We start from the raw sequence: 14250 nt of genomic DNA on the forward strand, positions 1-14250 counted from the left end.
AAGTCTTGGAGGATTTGCTACATCAGGTGGTGTGGCTTAATATGCAAAGGAACTCCTGCTAGAATTCTACCCCCCCCCCCCCCGCCATATATAAACAAATATGGCAGTTCCAATGAAGGAGCTTAGAAAGCATGCTGCAGTGATAAAACACAAGAGTGGCATGATAATAGGTTCCTTTTAATTTGCTTTTGGGTGTGAGAATGTCCAAACAATTCAACGTATATACAGATATAATACTTCCTAATACTTTTTAGACATACTTGAAGGATCCATGAACTGTTAGTTCAACACTGATACCATTTTCCCCAAGCCTCTACCAAAACCCTGGACCATGACTGAGTGTGACAAATTCTTTCATTTCTTCCTGGCCTGCGACACTGATATTAACTCAATACTTTGTGACAAGATACCCCACAGCTAATGTAATCAGACACGGTGTGGGATCATAAATTTATTCTGAAACCATCACGCTCAATTTGTTTTAATGATTCTGTACACCTAAATTAAACAACTGGTTAGGGATGAAAACAAAGTCTGGCTGGCCCTTTCTATAAATGGTTTCATTATAACTGCAGGGACTAAAAAATTGTCACCTTGTACCTCTGTATCGTAATCAGATCGGTCACAAATTAACATTTGGGAAGATGATCATTTTTAAATCCTTTTCAACAGATTAAAAGAAGCATCTTTTCATTATCACAAACTGAAGGAGCTCAGACACGCTGTTCTTGAATAGCACTGCTAATGTACAGATTCCCTCCAAGGTCCATTTCCCAGTAACTGCCCTGAATCATTCGCACGTCTGTATGCATGTATAAAAGTGTTAACTATTGATCAAAACACAAAAGTGTTAGGAGCTCTGTTTTTGGAATGGACATTCTGTATGCCATAAGGCAAAAAAAAAAAAAAATGAGAACAGAACTATATGTTGTAGGGATGCTGCCCCAAATTAAATTCCCATGTCAACTCCCATGCCTTCTCCCCAATAATATTAGGAAGACATCCATATTGCAGTGTCACCACATTTTGCTTTTTCATTCTTGCTTCCATCATTGGCTGACACCAAGAGGGTTAGAAAAAGGTATATACCTTGATGACATCACATCAGAGTATCTGTTGCCACACTTTATGGAACATAGAAGGAGCACAAGGACTGTTTTTTGATTAGATGGTATGCCAAGTTAAAATTCCACTGGATGCTTGCAAGTCCTCGCATTCACTTAAATAGCTAACCAGTGAAGTATTACATGAGGCCATCTCCTAGATGAGACTGGAACTACAAGTATATCCATAATAGTTCTATTATGAGGATTATAAGGGTACCAGTTGCATACACCATTCTGTCAGACTAGACTGTCACACAGATATACAAGTATGAAAGGACATGTGACCCTTGGTGCTGTAGTCACCAACTAGATTGTCTGGAACACCATGCATATCTTCTCCAGACAGACACTTTGAGCTGTTATTAGGCCTCTTCTTCCATTCCTCTTTGCAATTCTTCTCTCTCCCAATGCCGGAACAGAGTCTCATGTTAACATAAATTAGGGTTTGCCACTGTGGCTTAGGGAAAGTTGAATCCACCATGCACATAATTCTTAGGTGTTCTTGGTATAAAGAGGTCCGTGTGAAATATATAGAGCTTATATTAAGGGCAAATTCTGGGCTGCTGGAATCAGAATGTCTTAATCTCATGCTTTTGGATGAAAACCAGCTCATTTCCGAAGCTGTTGCCAATTTCTGTGCTGCCTGCTACAGCATCTGAAAGACTCGTTTTACTCCTTCTCATTTTTAAGATGTTCTGTTTTAACGTGTTTTGATGTAACTCTTATACTGAACATATTAAGACAATTGTCTATCCTAATACATTATAGCATAGATTTTTTTATCTTCTCTATTGAAGCTTTTAAATTCTTGGTTTTTTACTTGGTCTGTGACTGTAAATAAACTGACTGACTGACATAAATTAGGGATTAATTGATATGACCGTTTAAAATTCTTTTCAATACCATATGGTTTCAGTTCATCTCATTCTCTTTGCTGCCATTGATGGTTCTTTGGTTTCTTTTACACCATTTGCACACAGCTGGTAGTTGAAAAAGTCTGAAAATGTGTTACTGTCACAGGACAAAAATCCATGTGAGGAGGGAGAAACAGGTGCGAAAATAAAAGACTCACAGGCCTGTTCATTTATCACAAAAGAAAAACTGAAATAGACATGTTTGACAAACCCAGACAGTTTTTTGAAATTCAGTGTCATCCCTAGCAAAAAGTGAACTCTGGTGCTACAGTAGCTCAACAGCAAAAGAGACAATGGAACTGGACTATCTTGGGTGAATGGATCAGGTGGGCATGCTAGAGTTTACCTCAGACTTGGCCAGGCCCAAGGGATGACTATATCACAGTGAAAAAAGCAGAAGGGTATTCTGTCCCTCTGCCTTGACCCCTTCACCCACAATGATTTATCACAGGTCCCTGATATATCATTGATCTAATGAAGCCCAACTCAGGCAGCAATTCCCTTGCTGGGACTCCTGTGGAAATTACCTCCATGGATAGAATCAAAGACAGGCAGAACTGGTGCAGAGAAGTGAGATTAAAACACAGACACTGTGGAAAGCTCTTATTCTATGCCATTTACCAACAAAAACAAAAGGCTGCAATTCTCCACTTGTGAAACAATAGTAGAACATCTATGAGCATTTGTAGAGTACGAATGAGCCACTGTAGAATAGTGGTGAGAATGCTGGAGGAATCCACTGGGTGACTGGGAGGAATCCACTGGGTGACTTTGAGTCTGTTGCTGTTGTTCAAACTCACCTACCTCTCCGGGTGGTCATGAAGCTAAAATGAAGAAGAGAGAACCACACAGAGCGCCTTGGAAGAAGAGCTGAGGTAAAGATGTACTAGACAACAGTGTTCTTTTCTCATGACTGCCTACACCACTGGTGTCACTGAACACAGCACCCTTTTCATCACAGATTTAATAGTAATGAGGTAAATGCTCAACAGCTTAATCCAAAGAATGACAATCCTAGCTCAAATTTTCCAAATCAAAAGACATTTCGTTATCCAGGCTCTGTGGTAATGTAAACTACATACGGTATGGCACAAATCTGACAAAATGTGGTGGTCGCAGCTAACTTATGGCAACCCCACATGGGGTCTTCAAGGCAAGACACATTCAGAGGTGGGGTTACCCTTGCCTGCCTTTGCATGATGACTCTGGATTTCCTTTGCTAGTCTTCCATCGTAGTACTAAAGCAGGCGGGGCCAGCTTTAGACTCTCTGGCACCCAAGGCAATGCTAATTTCTAGCACACACCTCCTGCACTGATAACCAATTTTTTTAAAACAGATGAATTGTGAGAGAAATGAAAAGCAAAAAACCCTGAAATTGCTCCCTGATCTGGATAGCCCAGGTCACTGAGTTATGTGGAGGGTGCCCAAATCAGCGTCTCCAGAAGGCCAGCACCCTAGGCAACTGCCTAGTTTGCCTGGGGCAGGGCTGACCCTGGTTAGCTTCATGATCTGACGAGATCAGGACACTCAGGTCAGTGCAATCTCAAAATATAGTCCAGTTTATAACTGAATGTGCTCCACAGTAGTAATTTCAAAACCCTGTCTGTGAAATCCATTCATAAGCCTTTGGCTCAAGAAATGCAGATAGAATCATTTTCTGGTTGTTGGTGTTTTTTTTTTTAATGGGGGGCACGGTGCAATGTATTAATTCCATCTTACCCATAATGGATGTTCCTTGCTGAGAGCAATTGCTGTTTTCCACACCTGTGATTTACAGAATGTTAATATTATTGGCAAATTACTAAAAGCGTGGTTGTAACTGCTTTCACTTAGGCTGCATCACAACCAAGCCTCACCTCCTTGTAGAACTGCGAATGATGCAAAATCAGCAATGCAAAAGACCCTCGAGAAACATACTGAGGGCTGCAGCAGTGTGACAAAAGCATTTGTGAGCATTACACCCACAGTACTCTAGAGGGCAGTATAGCTGCTCTGATATTTTACAGCATGCTTCTTCCAAGTTTTTTTTTCTTTTCTTTTTTTTTGTTCACCCTGTGTGAATCAATTCATGATTTTTTTTTCATTAAAAGCATTATGAAGCACTGTGTGATTCACTACACAGTCCATTTGCAGAACGTAGCTAAATATATAAGATAAAAGATGCTCAAGGAACCATATCTACCGGAGTATGAACCGTTACACATAAATACGGCTGTATTCAGTCCAGCCAGAAAATCTCATTGCTGCATCATGACACTGTAATTGTCTTCTCCCCCTCTCAGAAAGGATTCAGAAAGGAGATATAAACATTAGTTACAACTACCTTGCTATTTTGTTTTGCTTTTCATATCTGCACACACCAACAGAAGAAGAGGGGCTGAAAAGTATTTTAAGCAGCAAATGTAAGTTCCATCTAAGCAGTTACTTTCATCAACAGACACATTCCAATTACATCTAGAGTTGCCATCAGGCCCTCAAGAAAAAATCTCATCCCTTTAATAGAGGATTAATGCATGGAAAGAAGCAGCTAAAGGTCTTCAGGGCATGGAGGTGAATAACAGCAGCTGATAAATAACCTCCCATAAAGATGGTATTTGTAGTGGTTAGAGTATTGGACTGGGATCCAAGAGCCTCCAAGACTGAATCCCAATTCTGCCCTGGAAGCTTACTGATCTTGGGCCAGCCACATGCTCTCATCCTGGCCTCCCTTACAGGGTTGTTGTGAGGAAAAATGGAGAAGAGCAGAATGACAAAAGCTATTTTGTGTTCCCATTGGGAAGAAAGATGGAGTATATTGTTCTATTGGTTTCAATGAGTCTTGTTTTTCAATAAGGCTTGACTGAGTCTAGCTGAACTGGGACCTATTCGTATAAGCCGTAATAATATTTTTTGCTTGTTTTAAAATCAATTCATTTACACATTACACAAATGCTGTAACTTGGTTATGGAGGTGGCAGGGACACAGGGCTGGGTGCAGATGGGCAGTTCCATGCGTGTGGAAAGCGTTTCAAATCATGCTGCCCCAAAATGAAGTGGACAAATCCCATTCACACACTCCCACATCAAAAACACTGGGGGTAAACCTTTTCTTGCACACAGACAGCCCCCACAACCTCAAACAACTCCTCACCAACAACAATACAGCATCTCATCTGTGCATGGACACCGGTACCAGAACTTGCAATAAACCCAAGTGCCACATACACCCAGACAACACAATCACTGGGCCAAACAACATTAACTACACCATCTCAGGCTAACTCACTTGTTCATCTTCTAACATTATATATGCCATTAAATGCCAACAATCACCTTCAGTTCTCTACATAGGGCAAACAGGACAAACCTTACGCCAGGTATGTCCGACAGGTAGATCGCGATCTATCAGTAGATCGTGAAGGGGTCAGAGATAGATCACCAGCTCCACTTGGTCTCATGGTTTGCTAGACAGGTGTTTGGGTTTTTTTGATGATTGTTTGGTGTGGTGGTATTTGATTATTGGTGCCAGTATGATGAATTCTTATTTTTACTTTTAGAACTGCATGTGTGGTTTTGGCATCATCCAGGGGTCTTCAGTTCCTGTTGATCTTTAATACTTTGGGACAGTGACAGTTTTGGACCAGATTCAGCCAGTGTTAACTTAGCACCCCAGCCACCCCAGTATAAGGAGAGCAAAACCTACCACTTTCATGATGAATGGGAAATGGACTACTTCATCATGGTGAAAGACAAATGTTGTTGTCTACTTTGTAACGCCGCTGTATCCTTGCCCAAAAAGGATCATCATTATAAGGCTCTGCATAGCAATGTCTGATGCTGATTTTCCACCCAAAAGTGAAATTCATAAACTGAAGCTCAAAGAACTTAAATCTAAATTGGCTGCACAGCAACAGTTGATGGCGAAGCCAAGGTCACATTCGGTCAATGCAACCATGGCATCCTTCAAGGTCAGCAACCTGGTCGCAAAGAAATGCAAACCTTTCAATGAAGGAGAATTTGTAAAAGATTGTTTTCTTGAAGCAGCAGACAATCTTTTTGAAGGATTTAAGAATAAGAAAGAGATCATAGCTGCTGTTCAAGATGTACAGTTGTCAAGAAACACCATTGTGCGGCGAATAGAAAAGATGTGTGGAGACACAACTGAACATTTGTTGGAGGATGTTTCAGTTTGTGTTGCTTTCTCACTCCAACTGGATGAATCTACAGACATAAGAGACATAGCCCAGTTACTAGTCTTTATTCGGATGGTTTTTGAAGACTTCAGTGTTAAAGAAGAACTACTTGGAATGATTTCTTTAAAAGGGAGAACTACCGGTCAGGAAATATTCATCTCTTTCCATTCTTTTGTGACAAAGTGTAATCTTCCATTGCATAAACTTGTTTCCATCACTACTGATGGGGCAAGAGCACTGACAGGTGAGGTTAATGGTTTCATAGGCCTCTGTAGACAGCATGACGACTTTCCAGATTTCCTTTCTTACCACTGCATTATTCACCAGCATGTTTTGGCAAGCAAGAGACTCAATACAAAGACTGTCATGGACATCACTTTCAAAACTGTAAATTCAGTTCGTGGAAGATCACTTCAAAGACAGCTTTTCAGTCTTACTCTTGATGAAGGGGCAGTGGGAAATCATTTTGCACACAGATGTAAGGTTGCTAATTAGGCACAAATTTCTGCAAAGATTTCATGATTTGCTGAATAAAATAAGAAGGTTTTTGAAGGAGAGGGGAGATGACAAAGCAGAGTTGGAAGATGAGGAGTGGTTATGTGATCTGGCATTTCTCACTGACTTTACAGGTGAACGAAGTGATATGAACATTGAACTACAAGGTAAAAACAAATGCATGGGCGAGATGATGAGTACAGTTTCATCCTACAAGAGCAAATTTGAGCTAATGATGACTGACCTTGCAAGCAACACTTTTGATCATTTTTCTAATGCTCAGGACCATCTGGGACAATATCCAAATTTTGTTTTTCAGCACAAGAAGTATATGACAGAAATCTGCTCTGTTATCCAGGAATTCGAAAAAAGATTCTGTGACTTCCAAAGAATTGAAAAAGTTGTGAAGTACTTGTCATACCCATTCAAAGCAGATATGGACATTAAGGAAACTGCAGCTGCTATCAGTAAAAATTACTAACTTAACAAGGCATCTCTTGAAAACGAAATAGTAACCCTTAAAAATGACATTTTTCTCATGACCCGTGCTGAGCAAGAATCGTTTTGGAAGCTAGTGCCTAGAGACAAATTTCCCAACTTGAGAAGATGCAGTGAGGCTGTACACTCCTGTTTCGGTTCAACTTATTTGTGTGAATCTGCGTTTTCCCATCTGAAAATTACAAAGAGTACACAGCATTCCAACATGACAGATGAACATCTCCAGGATTCCCTGAGACTGGCCCTCATGCAATATTCACCCTTCAAAAAGCTGGTGGATGAAATGCAGGCTCAAATGTCTCACTAATTAGCAAGAGCGAAGTTTTAAAGATTGCTCAAGATCAGCCTGAATCAATACTTGACCTACATTTAACACAAATTGCTCAATAAAAGTTAAAGAAAGTTATTAAGACAGTTAAAGAAAGTTATAACGATAAAAAATTAAGAAAAACTGTTTGCAGTTCTTTCTGGATCTTCATCTCTGTTTTGTTTTGCTTATTTTGCTTACCAGTAAATGACAGAAGGTGTATTGTAAATGGGGGAGAAGGCGGTGGAACCCAACTTTGGTGGGTTAAAATCTAATTTGAAACTAATTTAAAACTTAATTTTCATGGTGGTAGATCACCAGCACTTTTGTCCGGAAAATATAGATCACAACCTGTTCGAAGTTGGACATGCCAGCCCTACGCCAAAGGATAAATGGACACAAATCTGACATTAGGAATTACAGAACTGAGAAATCTGTAGAACACTTTAACCTTCCAAAGCATTCAGTGGGTGACCTCAAGGTAGTTGTTTTACTGCAAAGGAACTTCAAGAAAAGAATGGAGAAATTGCTGAATTACAAATTATTATGAAATTTGAAACAAACACCTCCCCAGGACTGAACAGGGATATTGGGTTTTTTTATCTCATTACATATGCTAAACCCACTCTCAGTGAGTATAGCTATACATCCACAGTATTCCAATGTATTTCTCTTTTATAATAGTGAATCAGAATAATGTTTTATATTGACATACTCAAATAAGGGATATTTGCTATTTATCTCATTACATATACTTAACCCATTTTCATTTTATGTATTCTTGTATGTTTTCTAATGGCAGACTAGAATGATGTTTATAATGTATAGATTGATGATGATAAGTAAATTAGGTCGACTACAACTAGGAAATACACGTCCTTTTGTGATTCACCTAGATTTACAGAAACACCAATTGGCAGAGGACTTTATTACCTTTTATGGCTATCCAGACCAAATGGCCAAGCCACACTGGTTTACCATGTGATCAGTCTGCATACTTAATCAACAAACTGCTTGTATTTCAGCCCACAATACCTGATCCGATGAAGTGTGCTTAGAGAGCACATGAAAGCTTAAATTCTAAATAAAACTTGGTTGGTCTTAAAGGTGCAACTTGACTCCTGCTTTGTTCAACTACTTCAGACCAACCCGGCTGCCCACTTGGATCTATATTCTGTTAGAGAATTTTGCACGCAGCAGAAGAGCTGAAGGAGAGGGACAGGCAAACACAGGAATTAATAGACAAGAGAGATAACTGTATTCAATGGTAGAATATATTTACCAGGATAGTATCCAATATTCAGAGTCGTTGCCAGGCCAAGGTCATACACAGTAATCAGTACACACTTCAGTAGATAACAGTATACACCAGTAAGTATACACAGCACGATCCAAGCACAGTAGCATAGGATCCAACACCAGCAGTGTTCGCTGCCACCTGGACGGTGAGCCTCACAGTACCCACAATCCTTACAGGCAGACAAAGCAAGCTCACTGAGCCTCCCTAAATACACGGAACAATCATGCGAGCTCACCAGAGGTTGCATCAGCTCTGTGAGTCAGCACAAAGCCTAATTACAGGTGTGGTCATTCCACCTTACCTCAGTAACAGGTAACAGCTGGGCCATGATGCAGCATGACTCAGCATGACATTGCAGAAACAACATTTACTATTACTAAGATGGAGTCAGTCAGCCATTTTAGGACTGAGTTCCAACATATTCTCACATGAGGTGTTCGTATATTTTGTGGGGGGTGCTTTGGTGAATTCACATGCTTGTTGCACACCATCCCCTTAGCATAGTTTGGATTTCTTTTTCCCCATTACATTTTTAGTAGCCATGCGCTCATGCACTTATGCACTCATGTGCTCATATGCTCCATGGCAGTAATTTTTAAAAAAAGAATACTGGTGAGCACCTAGAGCAGATTGGTGGCGTCACACTGCCAATCCACCTTGCTTGCGCACTCCCACAGTCAGATGCCAGGAAATGCAGGAGGGGTGCAGCAGAAGATTTTGCTATCACTTCCCTACTGGTAGCTATTTGATCTGTTAGTTTAGTTTAGTTTATTTATATCCTGGCCTCCCCGCTAAAGCAGGCTCAGGGATGTTGGAGGACAGGGTGAGTGTGAGAGCGGAATGGGTGGCAGTAATGCCTGCCTGACCCTGAATTTTTAATCTGCCTGGGGAAGTACCTATGTCAGTTCATATTGGCTGTCTGAATCCAGCCAAGGAGAGAAACGAATACCAGTATATGGTAGATCATTGCTTTGTTTATCAGATATATTACAAACCAATTATAATGTTCTCATTAAGGAAGCCTCCAGTCTTCCAAACTCTGTCTCTTGCTTCTTGGGGAGGAAAATTTAACACACAGATTTTTTTAAAATTAGAACAGATTAGAAGGACCAGAATCTCAGGAGTGTCTGCACCATTCTCTTGACTAGAAATCAGACACATTATACTGCTGCACTGTTTCTGTAATTTTGTGGTCCAGTTTTGTTTCATTGTTTGCATGTATTATACTCTTTGCAATTATTATGTAGTATGCAGTTTTCATGCTTGCTCCCCCATTATATTGCACTGCTGATTTTATGTGTGATTCTTCTCTGACTGCATTGTTTTTGTGTAATCCACCTTGAGTCTCATTGAGAAAGACGGACTACAAAAGAAGTGAGTAAATAAGTAAATTATACCAGCAGTTCCTCAGACAGAAGCTGGCCTTAGAACTTTCATGATTTCACATCTAAGACTTTGCAGTATCATAGCGCTCATGTGCTAACCCAGTAGCCCCTCAAACTAATAAGCTTTAGTGTAAGACAAGGTATTTAAATGCAAGATCTATTGGATGAAACGCAACTTGAGAAAAATGATGACTTGAAGACAATGTAAAGGCTTAGATATACTTACTAAAGGCAGGGATCTACTCAACCAATGAAATAAAACAAGTCTTTTGGGAAGCTCTGGCCAAAAATGCTTTTGAAACTTTGAAAAACCCTTAGTCCATTTTGGATGAGCCAGCCTCAAATTTTGCATATACAGAAAAACAAGCTAATAAGCACTGGTCACATTTCTTAAGAGCAGATTGTCTTTATAAATTGGAGAATGCAAGTATAAAATTACTTTCAAGGCCAGTAGAGTGTAACACTCTGAACTCCTTTTAAAAGAGCTGTTAGGCAGATTATATTGGAAGGTTGCATTCATCTTTAATTAAGGTCACTCAGGGGAGTAAAAGCAAAACCTTGTCTTTAAAACGAACAAAAAAACACCTCATTTTACGAGACTGGTGCAGCGCATATCCTGCAGGAAGTAAAATGCATGGGCCTTATTGCTTATTATTCTTTTGTCTGGGGGGATCCTTTCTCTCACTCTCTGTAACCATGTGACTTTCCACCCTCCTGTGCAGGTCCTGTGCCTGAGTCACAGTGGCCTGGGTAGGGAAATCCCCTTGCCAGCCTTTGATGGGACGCTATTAGCACCAGTGTCGATGGTCAAGAGCTTGGGGATGCTCCTGGAGCCTTCGCTGACAATGGAGGCCCAGGTAGCAGCCACTGCCAAATCCGCATTCTACCATCTTAGTCGGATAAGGCAGTTGGTTCCATACCTGGAGCGTGACGACTAGGCAACAGTGATCCATGCAACGGTCACCTCGAGAATAGACTACTATAACGCCCTCTAGATGGGGCTGCCTTTGACTCAACTTCGGAGGCTGCAACCGGTGCCAGCGGCCAGGTTGTTAATGGAGCTACCTGTACGGAAGCACATTCAACCTGTGCTGAAAGCATTACATTGGTTGCCTGTGGTGTTCCGGATTTGCTTCAAGGTGCTGGTTATAATCTTTAAAGCCCTATATGGGACCTGTCTACCTTCGAGACTGCCTTTCCCCATACGTACCCCAGAGAGCACTACGTTCATGGTCTCAAAATCTCCTTAAGATCCCTGGACCGAAAGAAGCTCAACTGACCAGCACTAGAGCCAATGTTCTCGGTAACAGCCCCCACTTTGTGGAATGCCTTCCCCAAAATCATCAGGGCCCTGCGGGACCTGCCACAGTTCTGCAGGGCCTGTAAGACCGAACTTTTCAAACTCACCTTTAATGGTTAGGTGGAGGTGGCTATTACCTTCAGCATCGACAATCTCACTGAATTAATATAATGGAAAACAGAAGCTTGCCATCTCGGATTCTTAATATATATGGAAATGTTTTTGTAGATCTAATTTTAATATGTTTGCTAATGTTTTTAAACTGTTGTTAGCCACCCTGAGCCTGTCAGGGGAGGGCGGGATATAAATCTGATAAACAAACAAACATTCAGCAAGACTGGGTAAAGCCCAGCAATGTCACCAGTATAAAAAGTTAAGCAAGTCGCTTTTACATGCAGCCTACATCCCACATAAGTTATTGAGAATAATCTCATACGACTGCTGCATTGAGGACAATTCTACTGAAGCCCTGAAAGAAGCATCTGGATTAGCCATTCTATACAGTATTCTAAACTGCATCATATTTTAGGTAGCGCACTCATTCACAAAGGCTTAGTACACTAGCAGACTCATGGGACAGTTATGCTGTGTGGAAGGCGTTTCTTACCTAAAAAGGAGGGCTAAGAAATCCAACCTTCAGTCTGACTTAATACAACATAGATTTCCACCACTCAGTTCTAGATTGCATGTATCTCAAATGGCAGGGCTTTTTTTGAAGCAGGAACTCCTTTGCAGGGCTTCTGTAAGCTCCAGGAGGATTGGCCACATCAGGGGAGTGTGGCCTAATATGCAAAGGAGTTCCTGCTGCCAAAAAAAAAAAGCCCTGTCAAATGGGCTCACATGAAGCTGCCTGACACTGGTCCATTGAACTCAGTATTGTCTACTCAGACTGGCAGTGGCTCTCTGAGGTCTCCAAGTAGGGGCCTTCCATGTCACCTACTGCCAGAGCCTTTAACTGGAGATGCCAGAGATTGAAGCTGGGACCTTCTGCATGCAAAGCAGAAGCTCTTCCACTGAGCCACAGCCCCTCCCCACCTGCGTTAGCATGTAGCTTGGTTCTTCTGCTTGAGTGAGCTGGGACAAATTTGCTGGGCAAGCAACTTGTTTGATGATGCCCCTGCTTTCTGTTTTAGTCACATCATGGCTGACACTGGAAGAACTGTTCTGGCAAATGGAATGGTGCTTTTTTTTAACAAGAGTGTTGGATTGGCTGAAGCTCTAGGATTCTAAGGTTGCAATCATATGCATTCTTTCCCTGGATCAAGCCCCTTAAATGAGACATACTCCTGAGCAGACTTATAAAGATTACACTGTATGTGCCTTGAATGTAAACTCTGAGGCCAGGAACCATTATAGAATCACAAAGATTCACTTTAGCTGATCATTGGTCCAAGGCTGAAAAGAACACCTTAAGCTCATCTTTGTGATGGATGATCTTTGAAAGCCAACATTCTGCTTCCAAATATTGGTACCAGTTTGCCTACTAGAGTAAGCTGTAAGTTGAGCAGCCTGTAAGTACACCCAATCACATTGTATTTCATGGTGTGAGAGGAGCATTCTTACAGCCTGATCCTATGGCCTTTTTTGGTTCAAAACACACATTTTCTTGGGTCTTAAAAAGTACATGTCAAAAATAAAATGTACCAGGGAATCCACCCTGCTAGTGGCTTCTCAGTTGTCCAGGATCCCAGGTGAACTACCATAAACCATCCTCCTGTTATCAACATATTCAATGCACCTGTCTCTCTCCGATAAGGAATGAGAGTGTCTGAAATCAGTCAAATACAGAGAAAGTAAAGTGGGATATGCCTCTAAACTATAGGAGGTCCTCATGTTTACTTGACTGTAATTCCCAGAATTCTTTGGGGAAGGGCCAGGAAAACCATTCTATAGTTGTAGTGTTTATACATCTGCAGCTGCTTCATTGCAACAATAGTAGTCCAGCAAGCAGTACCTTCACCTATGGTCTCAATTCAATTGCTTGCTGCATTGTGAGTTGAATATGCTCACCTCTCCATTGAGAGCAGCCCTCCACCCAGGTGCTTTTTCTGCTTTCTTTAGAAAGAAAGGCATAATTGTTCCCAGCTGTCTCTCCTTTCATTCTATCTTTGCTAGTTCCCATTAGAAGGAGTGCACCTGTGGACCCCTCCTTCCCTCACACAGCACGGTAGCTGCACTTCCAAAGATAGGTGTAAACAAAGGTCAAGATTTTTATTTCTCAGGCGAAAGTCAACTTTCCTCTGTGATATTAAATAATTAACCAGAAAAAATTGGCCCTTTTTTAATTGAGGAGCCGCTGGATAATTTTGGAGCAATACACAGCTGGATAATTTTGAATGTTACCAAAAAGGGGGGGACGTTCCCCATCACATCAGAGGCTCTCACATTGTTTAGTAATTATCTAAAAACAGCAGGTACAATTAAGGCTATTTTCTTATGCACTGTCTTATGCACCAAAGGGTGATTAACACATGGAATTCACTGCCACAGGAGGTGGCGGTGGCTACAAGCATAGCCAGCTTCAAGAGGGGATTGGATAAACATATGGAGCAGAGGTCCATCAGTGGCTGTTAGCCACAGTGTATTGTTGGAACTCTCTGTCTGGGGCAAGTGATGCTCTGTATTCTTGGTACTTGGGAGGGTCAACAGTGTGAGGACTTCTACTGTCCTAGCCCCACTGATGGACCTCCTGATGGCACCTGGATTTTTTTGCCACTGTGTGACACAGAGTGTTGGACTGGATGGGCCATTGGCCTGATTCAAGATGGCTTC

At 41.3% G+C, this 14250-nt stretch overlaps 1 protein-coding gene and 1 non-coding gene across 2 annotated transcripts in view; both read right to left on the minus strand.

Annotated features, from left to right (window-relative positions):
- The window catches only part of FGF14 (fibroblast growth factor 14), a 446676-nt gene that overhangs the window by 238164 nt on the left and 194262 nt on the right, over positions 1-14250 (minus strand). The gene's annotated exons all lie outside the window — the stretch shown is intronic.
- On the minus strand, positions 12435-12506 carry TRNAA-UGC (transfer RNA alanine (anticodon UGC)). Its single transcript has one exon. It is a non-coding gene; the product is annotated as a tRNA-Ala (tRNA).

This window comes from Heteronotia binoei, chromosome 3, assembly GCF_032191835.1.
Source record: "Heteronotia binoei isolate CCM8104 ecotype False Entrance Well chromosome 3, APGP_CSIRO_Hbin_v1, whole genome shotgun sequence".
NCBI classification, from domain to species: Eukaryota; Metazoa; Chordata; class Lepidosauria; order Squamata; family Gekkonidae; genus Heteronotia; species Heteronotia binoei.